At 44.4% G+C, this 14,147-nt stretch overlaps 1 protein-coding gene across 2 annotated transcripts in view; it reads right to left on the reverse strand.

The window, feature by feature from the left end:
* Nucleotides 1-7,967, reverse strand: part of LOC116395119 (plexin-A1-like) — a 237,855-nt gene extending 229,888 nt beyond the window's left edge. For both annotated transcript variants that reach the window (XM_031868709.1, XM_031868708.1), the window contains exon 1: nucleotides 7,744-7,967. The gene's annotated coding sequence lies outside the window, so the exon portion shown is untranslated. The remainder of the gene's footprint in view (nucleotides 1-7,743) is intronic.
* Nucleotides 7,968-14,147: the final 6,180 nt, after the last annotated feature.

A 14,147-nucleotide genomic window follows, 5' to 3' on the forward strand; every position in this document is an offset into this window, starting at 1 on the left:
GCAATTTCTACGGCCGAGGAGATGCCTGAGCGCCGCCGCTTTCGAACGGTGAAACCTCAAGGTGTTTAAAATGGATTTCAACATGTTTTTGGCCCCGTGGATCTCTTTGCTGTGGGGGAAGTGGAAGCATTTACTACCAACGCTACACCGTTTCTGTGTCTTATCAGCCGCATCCTTCTTCAAGACAGAATGTGGGGGGATGGAGAGCTGGCGTACGAAGACGAAGGAAGAAGGGGAACGCAGCTAGATTGGCGGAACCTCGCACTAGGAGGCCTAAACTGAGAGGAGGAAGTTCATTTCTCAACTCCGGCAACACTTTCATACATCACAGCCAAGCAAAAGCCGCTACCTTCAAGCAGGAGTCAGCCACCTGTACGCTGTACTTCTGCTCCCTCCTGTACTTTACAGTGAGATGAATGGCCACTCGAGATGTCGGACCTCTCTGCACCAGTTTGGTGTAAAGCAGTCAAGCTAAATATTGAAGGGCTTGCGTAGACTGTGTAAGGATACAAAAAAACAACAACACCTGCTTAGGTGTCCTTGAGCAAAACGCTGAACCTGGAAGCTACACTGATAAGACCCAAGAGACACATGAGAGGACGCAACATTCTCTGATCCCATTTCTCACACACACACACACACACACACACACAAAACCTTAAAGCCACTCCTCCTTCACACACGCAGGTTTGTGTTTGACGAAGCACTCAACAAAATGAGATGAGCCTGTGTGTGTGTGTGTGTGTGTGTGTGTTTGATGACGGGGGGGGGGGGGGAGTGTCATTATACTCACTGACTCAGCATTTCTGCACCAACTGTCATTCCCTGTCATTCCCCTGCAGTTTCCTCCCTCGCAGGAGGGCCAAGTGGAACCTGCCAGCATCCCTCTCAAAATGTTTAAAAGACAAGATCGATGGCACTCTCTGTTTACCGTATATTTTTCCCCAGCTGGAAGATTGCTTCTGTTGGCAGCATGATGAAACACAAATCGTACAAATGCTTTTGTTTTTGTTTGTTATGGGCCTGTCTCTTTTCTCTTTCTTTCTTTTCTTTGGTTAAAGTTGAGGGATGTGAATATTAACTGGACTCCTGGTGATCTTTGTTTGGCCACACAGCTCTCTGGACGGTTATATCTTTCACAGTTGAGCAAGCCCTCGCTTGGCATTGCAGTGAAAGGGACGTTACACTTTTAGGATACGAAGGACAATATATACTTTGTATTGCAATTATAAAAAATACATACATTCAGCAATTTTGAACGGCAGAGTGTTTCTTTTGAATCGCCACTCGAACAATAGTTCTTTTGACCAATATTAAACGAAAACACGTATTTTTAACGTTAGACTAACTTTCGGCTAAATGTATCCGTCCAAAAGTGCAGTACAGAGTCCCTAGCCATGAAGACACCACCTTTACAAGGGAAGAAAGAAACTCCACTGTGTAACACCACTGTGCAATCTCGTCATAGTGGTCAAAGACACCATCCGCTTTACAAGGTACGGTTTTAAGGGGAATCCGGGAGACGGGCAGCAGACTGATATGGACTTCATGGTCTGCTTCAGCAAGTGAGTCACTCGGTCTCCTTTAGACTCTTTCTTCCCAACCTAGCTTTCTCTCGTCTTTCCTTGACAATCTTAATCGCTTCCAGAAAGACCCAAATTTGAATTGCACAACCTCACCCTCAGTCCCTTTGTTTCACCCTCTCCCTGAGTCCTCTCATCTGAGTCACATTGTCAGGAATACCGTCGCTCTTTCCTCAACTCTGCTTCCAGCTCCCTTTTCTTTCTCTCTCATTCTTCTTATTCCATTCCTCTCTTTTTAAAACCTTGCCTCGGTTGTTTCCTGCATGCCTTTACTCTCTTGACATCCTGTTGCTTTCTCTTTTGTTTATTTCTCTCAATCGAGCCCGGAGCGAATGCATCACTACCTAGGTTCCCGGGTATTCTTAACATTTGATTACAAGGTGGGTTGAAAGATTACCAAATACATTTGTTCATCTTCAGATGGAATGATGTATGGCTACCGTTATACGAAAAACACTACAAATATTGTCTTTTGGATATTTTCATCTTGAGTTCTCTTACATTTTACTTTATTTCCCCAAAAGTTGGATGTAAAGTTACCTTTTGACCTTCCAAATTTTTTGTATTTCTTCTTATATCCCTCCTCTGTGTCCACTCTGGTGCTCAACCCCCCCATGCTTCCTTCCTTCCTTCCTTTTCTTCGCTCTCTCCTCCAGGTGTCTCGGGTCAATAACAACATTTAATAGTCGCGCATCTTTAACAGGGCTGCAATGCCAAAGTGGTACCCATCCCTACCACCTGCTAGATTCTCTCTTTTGTTTCTCAAACACCGTTGAGCAAAAGCTCCACATGCAGGAAGCCGGACTCGTCTAGTGTTAGATCTTTGGCTCCTCTTATTCCTTTGGTGTTCATTTGGTGCAAAGCGACAGACATCAGCGCGGCTGTTAAAGGGAAGCCTGCAGTGTGCCGCTTGTGTAAATTCAGATGGTTTCCTCTCTCTGAGACTGTGAAGGAGCGTACTTAAACAGAGGCTTCACCTCAAAGCGCTTTACATGGGCTCGCCTGGGGGAGAAATCCAGACGAACAAGACAGTGCAAACCAATTCCTCTAAAAAAAACAATGTCGTTTTTGAAAATACATATTTTTGGGGGGGCTTACATCATGATAGAACCTTTCCTGGCGCTGTAGGGCCCAATTTGAGAGTTGTTAGTGGAAAATAACAGCTGGCATTGTTCCTCAAATTAAACATACAGGGTATGATGCCTAGTGGTCCTATCGCCTTATCCTTCCTTCTGTCCAACTTTTGCATTTCCCTCCTCCTCCTCCTCCTCCTCCTCCTCCTCCTCCCCATGGCCTGGGGAAAAGTCGAACCACCAGCACTACAGATACCAGAAGACAAATCTGCATCCAATCGCCATATACGGAAAAAACAAGACGGAAGCTGTGACCTTGACCCAGACCTAAATATATACCAGGAGGGAAGGAGGGTAAAGGAGGATGTCCGAGTGTGTGTGTCCGAGAAATACGGGGACGTGCTGATCGGATTAATGTTGCACAAGCACAGGAAACTGCAGACAACTTCAGTAATGTGGGTTTGTTTGGCTACACACACACACACTGATTATTTTGCTGCCTCAACTGTTCAGACAGCACAGAACATAAGGCAGAAATTGGCCATTTGGGACAACAAGCACAAGCTGTATGGTCTGCAGCAGCAGAAAGCCAGTTGCTGAAATTCGTTTAATTGCTGAAAAAACAACGGCAGAATTATCCTCGCTCACACTTGGGTAGGAAATAGCTCCCCCACAAGTCGTCGGTCTCGCTCGGAAATGCCGAACGCAGATGACGACGACAATCAAACGAGCTCCTCGCAAGTCCTATTTTGAACTTGGGAAGTGGGTGTTTGCAATCAGGCGGCGTGCGAAAGTGGCAGCCACCTCGGCGTGGCGGTTACCTGTCACATCTGTGCAGAGTCGGAGTGTCTTTTCCTCTTACCAGAGAAACTGTTTCGATCTGCCTGCCCTGTTTGATCTGCCTTGGCCTTTCACTGCGGAGGCTGCATCAAAAAGGTGCCGGGAACTTGAAAGCACCATCACTTCATCTCTCTCTCTCTCTCTTTTGCTCTCATCTTCTTTTGCTCAACCTCTTCCTCTGTGTGTTCTGCTCAGACAGAAATTGTGGGATGTAAACACTTTGTCCCTGCCTCATCGGGAAAAAGAGAGAAAAAATTAAAATAAAAACATGGCTCCTCCGCTGTAGTAGCACAAATACTCATGTTGGCGAGAGCTATAACGGAACAATAACCATCTATTGTTATTATTATTACTGTCATTATTGCTATTGTTGTTATTAATATTTGTATTATAATTTACAGTTTTCCTTAAAGGATTGACAAGGATTGTCCCATGCTTATTTACAATTAACAATTAACATATACTGTAGGTGAGTGACTGCCTTTGTCTGCACCTTTACCTCACACACTCACGCATGTCTCTTCTTTTCAATACCGTAGCTCTGAGAAATGAAGCCAACGCGGAAGTGCCAAAAACTGCAGTTCCTTAAACGGCCAGTTGAGCCTGGCTCCAAAAGCGAGTCGATCCCCAAAGTCCTCCATGTTCAAATCAGGCGGCAACTTCTGGTTCTGACGAGTGAAGCCGATGCGGAAGTGTCTGAAAACTTGCATTCTCTCTGCTGACCAGCAGGGGGCGACTCCTCTGGTTGCAAAAGAAGTCTGATTGTATAGAAGTCTATGAGAAAATGACTCTACTTCTCTCTTGATTTATTACCTCAGTAAATATTGTAAACATGAGTTCATGGTCTCAATCTCTAGTTTCAAGTCTTCAATACAGCATGATGTTCATTTAGTAAATTAAGATCCATTTAGAGTCAAATACACCATAAAGCAGAGTATGCTTTAGGGTGGGGCTTACTGTGATTGACAGGTTTCTGCCGCAACCAGAGCTACCAGAGTATACGGTGTCTCTGTGTCACACCGCAGTCCAAATATGGTAACATCCGTTTACTGGTTGCAAAAAGTCTAAATGGCGATGGTTGTAATCCAAGATGGCAACAACCAAATCGCCAAACTCAAGACTTCAGAAACCTGTGGTTGACGTCACAGAGACCACGTCCATATTTTGTAACAGTATATGTATGATAGCTGTCAATGTTAATACTTCGGTATTCCGTTACGACCCCAATGTGGGAGTCAATATGACAAAAGAAAAATGACAGCATATTAATGACAGTCACACTAATATGCCTCTACTGGTGAGTTTCCTCTTTCCTTCCTGTCATGGTTCGTCTCAATCACAAAGGTTCTACTATCCCAGTATCTATACTGGGAGGGAGGTTATCTCCCAGGGGCGATAACTTTTTGTATAAAGTTATTGATATGACTGACATAGCCAGCAGAGGGAGAGTAAAGCCGAGCATGCCTTTTGGTTGTAATCGAGTATGTAGGAATGTCTCACTAATAAACCTTACTGTTATATCCATCTTCAGTCCATCGCTCTGATATTTGATCTACATGCCGGTCTGAGCTAATCAGATAACTTGCCTTCCAAAAGCAGTTAAAACAACTGGTGTTGTGTGTGGGATTCAAACTGGTATTTTGCCATTTAATATCAGTTTACGTGGCAGTCGACAGTCATCAGCCGCTCGATCGGCGAGAGCGCGGCTCTGAGACTGCTGGGCCGGTGCTTCAGCTCCCGCTGGGGCTGCCCATGCAGCATTTTAATGTAAACTCTCATCGCACTATGAATAAAAACTCCTCCTCCTCCTCGGCTAAATGCCATTTTCATTACATCCCATGTCAGGTGTTTCTCAAATGGAATCAGTTTAAACTGCTTTCAATCTGGTTTATTGGCCTTCTAATGCCAACTCTCCTCCTCGGTTCATCCATCACAGGCACTTGAGGTATGAAGCGGCTTGACGGAGACGGAACCGCAGGGTGCATCACCGATCGTCTAGAGCTCTCAGCTCCGCTAGGATCTAAGGCACTGACACACACACACACACACACACACACACACACACACACACAAACCCTGTGGCGGTTGGTGTTTTCGTCTAAACACAGCGGCTTTCCAGCGAGGGGAGGTGGTGACTCCAAAGAGTCCATTCTCACTTATAAAGTGGCTCATGAAGCTCGATGCCGAGGAAGCTCCAGAGGGAAGAGACTGTGGGCCAACAGTCAACAAAGTCACATCCATGAACACAGAATGAGGCCGTTCACCTAAATACCCCCTTATGAAAAGTAGGACTCTGCAGTCATTTATGCATCAGTCCATCCCAGAAAATCACATAAAATTGCCATAAAACATCTGCATCTACAGGCACTGTAAGTACCGGAAACACACAATGAGTGAAGTCATCTTATAACTTGCTTTAAATGACTGAACCCTGGTTACTGAGCACACAGAATGTGCATAAAACACAGAAAAGGTGAAAACATAGAGAGCGTGAAGAAAAGATAATCCTCTCAGAACAAATTAATAATAAAAGACTCCAAGAATAAACTAGGTAATTAGGTTACAGGCAGCTCAACGCGCACGCAGCACCGCTGTCGTCGGACTCTGATTCTGACTCATTTCAGGGCTAGAACCTCTATAAAAAAAACACTAAAAAACACACACACACAGCACGTGTCAGCGGGTGCAACGGGAACTAATATGTTCCACAGTTGTCATTGCGTCACTTTAACCATGCATGCAGTCACTTCGGATGTCACGCCTCAGCCCCAAAGTGGAGGTGATGTTCAGGGTTTCAGCCTTATCAACGCGTCCCAGCACAGGCACATCATGACACACGCGCTTAAGAGAGAGGGGGAGGCATCTCCCCCCCCCCCCCCTCCATACATCTCCTCTAGCTCCCACATCATCTCTCTCTCACTCACACACATACACACACACATCCTCGCGAGTTCAGAGAGAGGAGAGAGATAAGAAGGGAGAGAGGAGATGAGAGGAGATTCAGAACATGCAAAAAGAAGGCTCTCTCATCTCTCTCTCTCTCACACACACACACGCACACACAACCTGAAGAGATTTTTCTCGATGTGTTTTGGCAGCCAAACCGGTGGCTTGGCGCCCGTAGTCTCTCGAAATCAGCCCGTCTGCCTCACCTACGCATTTCAAGTCAAAAATTCACAAGGTGACACAAAACTGTCAGAGCATGTTGATGCGACTCCAAAATGACGAAGATGTGTGTGTGTGTGTGTGTGTGAGTGGGTGAGGGGCACACACGCTCGCACACACACACACACACACACACACACACACACACACACACACACATCTGCACATGCACTCATACACAGGTCAAACACTACATGCACCAATAGACACATTCAAACATTTACATTTTGCATCTAAACAAGCACACAGCTGCATATAGGTACCAACTTGTACACGCACACACACACGGTCAAGGCCGCATACATGCACTGATATATGCGCACGTGCCCGTGCACGCGCACAGCCAGCGCAAAGAGTGTTTTCAAGTTCAAATTGAGTCTCAAGCGCAGCTGGAACGTTGTTGACATTCATACTGGGTTTAATCAAATGTGTCAGGAATCATCGCAATAAACCACAGCAGCTACCCTAAACCCTAAGCTGGCATCACTGTACCATTGCGACAACGTTCCTATAACACTCCTGCGATGTGACATGTACGATATAGACTAACTATTAAAGCTCAAGCACGCGGGAGATGATACAAACACCCCCGTGGAGCTCATGGACACAGGCAGCCTATTCATACGGTCACTTTTGCATCCAAAATCCGCAGTTATTTGCCAGCAAAGTGCAGCAATCCTTCACCTTCACACAACTTGAACAATTCCGAGTGAACATACTGAAAAAGGGGGGGGCGTTAGGTCATTTCGGAGCTGGTGTTCATCCGCAACCTCCTCATGCGTCTGGCTGCTTCTCCCCGGGTGCGCAAAACAAGCCATGCGATGTTTCCAAGCGCAAAAAAAAAAAAATCAACAAAAAGTCGGATTTCTCCCGCAGCGCAGAGTTGCTCCGTGTGTGCTCATGTTAGTGACATGAGAGAGGCATCGGAGGGCACAACGGGGGGCAATGAGAGGGAAGGGTCTCAGGAGGAGAGGAATGTCACCAACATTTCGGATGAAGGAAAGAATATTAAAAAAGCTCCCAGATGACTAGAGAGACGATTAGCAACCACAACAAAACAAAAAAAGTTTGCCTCTACTTACTGATCAAACCTCCCTTCGTGTTCGTCCTCCTTGGCATGTTTTGTCTTTTTAAGGTGTCAGAGTTGCAGCAGAAGACATTTCCATTCCCGGCGGGTTTGTCAGACAGACAGCAGCAGCAGCAGCAGCAGCAGCAGCACCGGTTTCGAAGCTCAGCTCTGCAGTTCCGTGCGCACAGGACAGCAGCGATCAGCATGAATGAGAGAGAGGAGAGCTGCGGTTAGACTCCGGCATCCCCTGGTAGAGAGAGAGAGGGGGGGGGGGGGAGAGGGAGAGAGAGAGGCGGAGAGGTTAGTGACATAAGTGCGCCCCCTGGCTGCGGACGTGGGTAACGGTGGGTCGCCGAACGCACCGCTCCGTGGTGAGCATAGGTGGCAGCATCGGGCTCGATGCAGGCTCCATGCAGTGTGTTTGAGGCTCATAAGTGACACGATGGAGGTTGTTTTACCGGAATCAGAAATCTGTGATATATCCCCGATGAAAGGCTGCTCCTATTGAGCTTGATTGATTGCTGTTGTCACCGTGAAAGGCACGCAGAGCGGAACTGCTCTGGTTTCACGTCTCGATGCTGCTCACAGTGTGTTTGTGATCGTTCATGCATCTGTTTTGTTATGCATCTTTAATGTCAGCGCATGCTCCTGTGTTCATGCACGTGAGAACGTGAGGTTGTGTTTGTGAGCATCTATGAGTGTGTGTGTGTGTGTGTGTGTGTGTGTGTGTGTGTGTGTGTGTGTGTGTGTGTGTGTGTGTGTTTCTTCGACAAAGACCACGGTCTACCGGGAGCTAATTTATAGCTGATCTCCACATCGAAACATCAACTTTACTCTTTTCAGATGTTTGAATCCACTTTGTATTTTGAAGGTCATTTTTAAACAGACACTAATCGTTTCCTTGCCTCATTCGTCAGTTGTCTCAACATTGCTGTGCCAATCTCGAGTGCCCTCAAATAAACTGACTTTTTAAAAGAAGGTGACATTGTAAGGGACGGAGCTGGTCGGTGGACTTTCAAAAAGAGGGGCTTATTGACCCACAAGTGAAGCAAACAGTTGACAAAATATGTAACAAAGTTCTGGGCCCATAAAAGAGGTTAACTGGAACTAAACATAACTCTATAGGACAACAGGAATTTGACATAAATGGAATAGAACTGAACAGACTAGACTGACCACAAATATATATAGAATTGCTGATTAGATTAGTTTCTTTAAATAAAGGTGTAACACAAAGACACACTACAGATGAACCCAAACAGGACAGTTAGTGTGGCCTTCTCAGTTGTGAGCATTTATGCATGTTTTCTGGTGTGTCTGTGTCACTCTGCAGTTGGGTTTATTTGTCTACTTTAAATAATGGTGGCTGAATCGGAGCGAATCACATTCAAGATAATAAATGTTAAACAACAGTTACGTGTACCGAAATTACTGCAAACGTGGAGAAGACGTCTAAGGAGATGCTGTGTACAACCGTTGAGTTTGGTCCGTGTTCGTTGGAGCAGCCGGAAATGCGATGCTACCAAGTGGACCAATCACAGTAGTTGCGGTTTGCATTTCATTTCTGGGCGTAGATTCAACGCAGAGGTATAAACCGGCCTTTAGAGCTCTGCTTTCAGGTGCGCTTTTTTTTTTTTTTTTTGCTCCGGCCTGACAAGATGTTCCTCTAGCTAGCAGCAGCACCCTATGGCTAACACGTTAGCCATAACAACTTTATTAACTTTACTTCATTAAGTACACTAGTTATGGATTTCCTTGGGCCCATTGTGACCAAAAATCATAACATAACTGGTTTTGTATCGTTTTACTAAACTGCAAACAAGGAAGCTCCGTCATCTGCGATTCAAGAGTCGGCTGCTGCACAGTCGACATTTTTGATCCAAGTAAAAACTAATTTCACGTCATCCCTTTGGCCACAGACATGTCTGTCCTTTTGGATTAAATTCACAGGAGCATATCATGCAATTAATGAGGGCTGAATTCCATTTAGCTCCTATAGTTGCAGGGTCCTGGTAATGTGCATGTTAGCTCACTGGCGGGTCTTACTGGGAAATTTGAATTGAACAGAGCCATCCTTGATGTCATTCGTAACACCTGAGGTTGTTGTACTTTGACAGGATAAAATATTGTTGTGAAAAAAGGCTTTTTGTCATGTGTCTAGATCTCAGACCATCCCAAATTGCATTCACAAGATTTTGGAAAATGTTGCTTGTCTGCAACTGTAATTATATTAATAATATTAAGAATGTGACTTTGTCACAAAAAAAGGAGATCAATTGTTCCAATTAAAGTATATGCAAGTTAATTAACATGACATACAGAACTGAACACAAGAGTGTCTGGAAGTGAGAAAAAAACTATGTTTGTATTTATGAGTTTTGGAAGGTGTTTGTCAGAAATGTACAAAATTATATATTATTGGTTAAATTTAAATACAATCTCTGGCTACATTGTCAGGCATTATCCTTAATTTATTGTACTAGTGTAGTAAGCCTTTAAACACAACAAGGGACTCGGGGAGAAGAGAGAAAGGTTCATTTGCACCATGACGGAGGATGCATTGCTGGTATGCATTCAAGCGCCATGATTTCTGCCCATATGCAAGAATTGCGCTCTTCATCCTGGAGCCCTGCTATGACCTTTGCGGTCTCCTTGTGCATAATAAATGTTGATATTCCAGCCCATATTAGTGATGACTAGGGAGTTTTCATATAGGGCGATGAGGTGTTGGGTTCCTCCTCTCCACACTGAGGCAGAGGATGTGGTTACACATATGATACTCTGCTGCTCAGATTACTGTATGTGTGCTTGCATGCGTGTGTGTGTGTGTGTGTGTGTGTGCTTGCAAACATCCTTTCTGCTAATGCTGCATGAAATGTGCCATATAAATCGGAAGTCGGAGCTGGGAATGACTTCACACCCGAGTGGATTGTGTTCCAGTCCAACAAGTCGGAACACTTAAGGGGTTTTGCTCCAGCCGGGTTATCCTATGTTAGCATTACCAGTTGATAACAACGCATTACGACGGTATTTAGAGTTTACAAACACCACAGATAGACTACAGCTGTTTTTCTGTTGATGAAAAGAGATGCCATCTTGGATTTTGAGGTTGGTGTTGGTGGGGTTCGGCCAACCTTCTGAGTGGGGAATCTGACTTCAGGCGGCGTTCCAGTTCAAAATTTCTAACTGGGAACACGTTCAAATGGAACGCAGTGTAACTCCCATGGTCGAACGTGGCTAAATGTGTGACTGTTCATTTCCTCAAAAACCTCAGAGTCATCCCCATCTGCCCTGTTGTGCTTGTCCAGCTGGAATCTTTATCAATACAAATCAGTGTTGTATTGAATGTCTAGATAAAGACCTGTGCCTTTGGTTGTTGAAAAGCAGGAGACGGATTCAGCTGAAGGTTATTAAATTGCCTGATTTATTGAGTTGCATGGAGTTTACTTCCTCCTTAGGTTACGATATATGAGTCATGAGAATATGGAAAGCAAAATGGGGAAAAAAATGATCGACATTTATATATCTGTATCTGCCTCATCATAACCACTATCTAAAAAAAAATCAAAATTCCACCCATAAAGATGACATTGCTTTTTCGCCACATAATATTCAAGTTCTGTGTAACAACAGCTATCAGCGTATCGATGTGTGAATCAATCGCATGAAACTCCTCCGCCCCCTCCCCCCGTATATAAAGGCCTTAATGCTGGCTACACAGAACTATTTATTTGTTTCAAAATTATTTCCAACAAACCACAAACAGAGAACACATCACTCCCTGTGCATGAAATGATTCTTCCGGGAAGAGACAAAGAGCCGACATTCAGTGTTTGGACATACAAACAGAAAAGCTTTCATAAGCCAGACTACTGTAGTTACATCAACTGAAAATAAGGACGTTTTTTGTATTTTATTTTGTCTTTTTAAGTACAAATTCTGCAGCAAGCAAAAGGGCCCTGATTCCAACGTGGGTCTTGGTGCGCGTGGCTTGTCAGCATGTCAGCGTGCATGGTGTGAATGAAAATGTGTTTGATCAACTCTGCAATATCTCTCTCTCTCTCTCTCTCTCTCTCTCTCTCTCTCTCTCTCTCTCTCTCTCTCTCCCTTTCTGGTTTGCTTGCATTTCCCTCAATCTCTTTCGACTTTCCAACGGAGCCTTGATCAGCAACGTCCATTTCATCCAATAAACGCCAGCTGATGCCAAATCATAATTAAAATCTCCAAAGAGAGAGACGCTTGAAAAATAAGCTAATTAGGCTTTTTTTTTTTTTTTTGACTGTGTTTTTGTCCCTTTCTTTCTGGCTTTAAGACACAAATCAAATTAACTCTCTTAACTTTTGTGTTTAAGAACCGAGGTCTCAGTGCGTGTTTGTTGAGATCAGGCAAATGTCCTCCTTTCTTTCTTTCTACGTCGACGTTCGTTTTGTTTCACCTACACGATTCTTTCTGTTATTTTTTTCTTGCTTTTGATCAGTGACAAAATCAGAGCGATCCCTCTGATGTTAGACCCAATTCTGAGAGCAAATGCAGCGGCAATTACAGAGAGACAGAGACGAGCAGTAGACGGGAAGATGTATGCAGAAGGGGGAAGAAGAGATGAGAGTGAGAAAGAGAGAGACTGAGGGATGGAGAGAAAGAGAGAGAGACAGAGCGCAGCAGCTCAACGGACAACTGAGCTTTAGTTCTTTTCACTTGTTTTGTCTCTACTTGATCTCTATCGCACATGTGATGCACACCTACGCACACTGCACAAGTGTAGCCGCACACACACACACACACACACACACACACACACACACGCACACACGCACACACACACACACGCAGGGCTAAAAGGCCAGACTTCTGTCGAGCTTCCTCCTTTTATCTCCTCTGGATCCGTCTGTAATTACAGCCCGGCTACTGATGAACAGCAGGGGAGGCTGTTAATGCGACTGTACAAGTGTGAGCAGGAGCGACCAATGAAAACCAGCCGGAAAGAGGGAGAGCAAGGTGACTGGGTCTTGTTCTTGTTGTTTCCAAGACCACGGAGAAACAGAGCCGGACTAAAGCTGCTGCCCATCTACAGCGTTACAGTTTGTGACAAATTTCCCTCCGTGGAATATGAAATGAAACCCTCAAAATGTATTTTTCTGCGTACCGATGCAAACCGTCTCGATCCTCACCACATTCAGTGAAATGGGCTTTTGTTGTAATGGACCATTGACAGCGTTAGGGTTGGTCTCATTCTCTCTGTCGATGCTGGCACGGTCATGTTTAGCCACTTCCTCATCTCGTCTACACTATAATGAGCCTGTGCCGCTCATAATTACCTTCAACTGATATGTGTAGGAGTGTGGATGGGCTACATTGAGAAAAGGGGTTTATTATACATCCTACTTTTATTTTGAAATACTTTTTCATTTAGTGACTTATTTAACTTCTGCCGGCTTTGCTTTGCAGTCTATTTGCCATTAAGTTGCATTAATGTAAAAGGAATGTATTCATATTTGTACATGGAGCTAACCTGTTATAGGCTTAAATCTGAGAATAAAATATGATGTTTGCGCGTGCGTGGCCAGCAAGTCCTCCAAATTAAACAACAAAATACATCTTTTGTAACTCCCCTAGAGAACAACAAATGCAAGCTTTTTCTAACCCGACGACATCATTTGTCGGTAAAAATAAAACCTTTTTAGCGATGCAACACCGCTAAGGCTAAGGTCTGGTTAGGGTTCAGGAAAGATCATGGTTTTAGCTCAAAATACATACTTTATTATGGGAAAGATCGTGGTTTGGGATGATATAAATCACTAAATAAAATATAAACTATTGGACTTTTGTCGCTTGCTATTGAAACAATAGCGAGCGTGGTAAGAAGAAACTTGACTGTCGCTAGGAAACGGGAAATGAATGAGAGGAAAATAGACTTAAAATAGACACGACCTGTGTCGACAACTGGATTAATTAAAATAAGGGTGTATGTATTCTGTCAGATGCACATGAGAGGAATAATGGAAAAACAAGGCTGAAGCTCCTCCTGTTGTCTCGTGAAGCAGGGGTGCAGTGCAGCTTCATACTTGGATGTATAAAAGTATTAAATCATTTTATTTTGTTTATCTTTTTTTGGAAAATTAGTGCATATTATGCTCACTTCCTCCCTCGTTCTATTTTGGACTTTTCCCCGGGGAGCCCCAGAGAGCAAATAGACCCTGTGAAATGCTTTGATTGTCGACAATTGCAAGTTGCTGGTGCACACACAGAAATGCACACACGTGGACCTTCCTTTCTACAGTCAACATTTCATCTCGGCCTCAGCTGATTCTGACGGCTAACAAAAGGGCCGTGCGCGTATGTGTGTGAATGTGTGTTCTCCATTAGGGATTCAAAAACAGAGGCAGGTACGGACCTTCACAGCGCACGCGCACACACGCA

This window comes from Anarrhichthys ocellatus, unplaced genomic scaffold (genome assembly GCF_004355925.1).
Source record: "Anarrhichthys ocellatus isolate YVR2014 unplaced genomic scaffold, GSC_Weel_1.0 scaffold44, whole genome shotgun sequence".
NCBI classification, from domain to species: Eukaryota; Metazoa; Chordata; class Actinopteri; order Perciformes; family Anarhichadidae; genus Anarrhichthys; species Anarrhichthys ocellatus.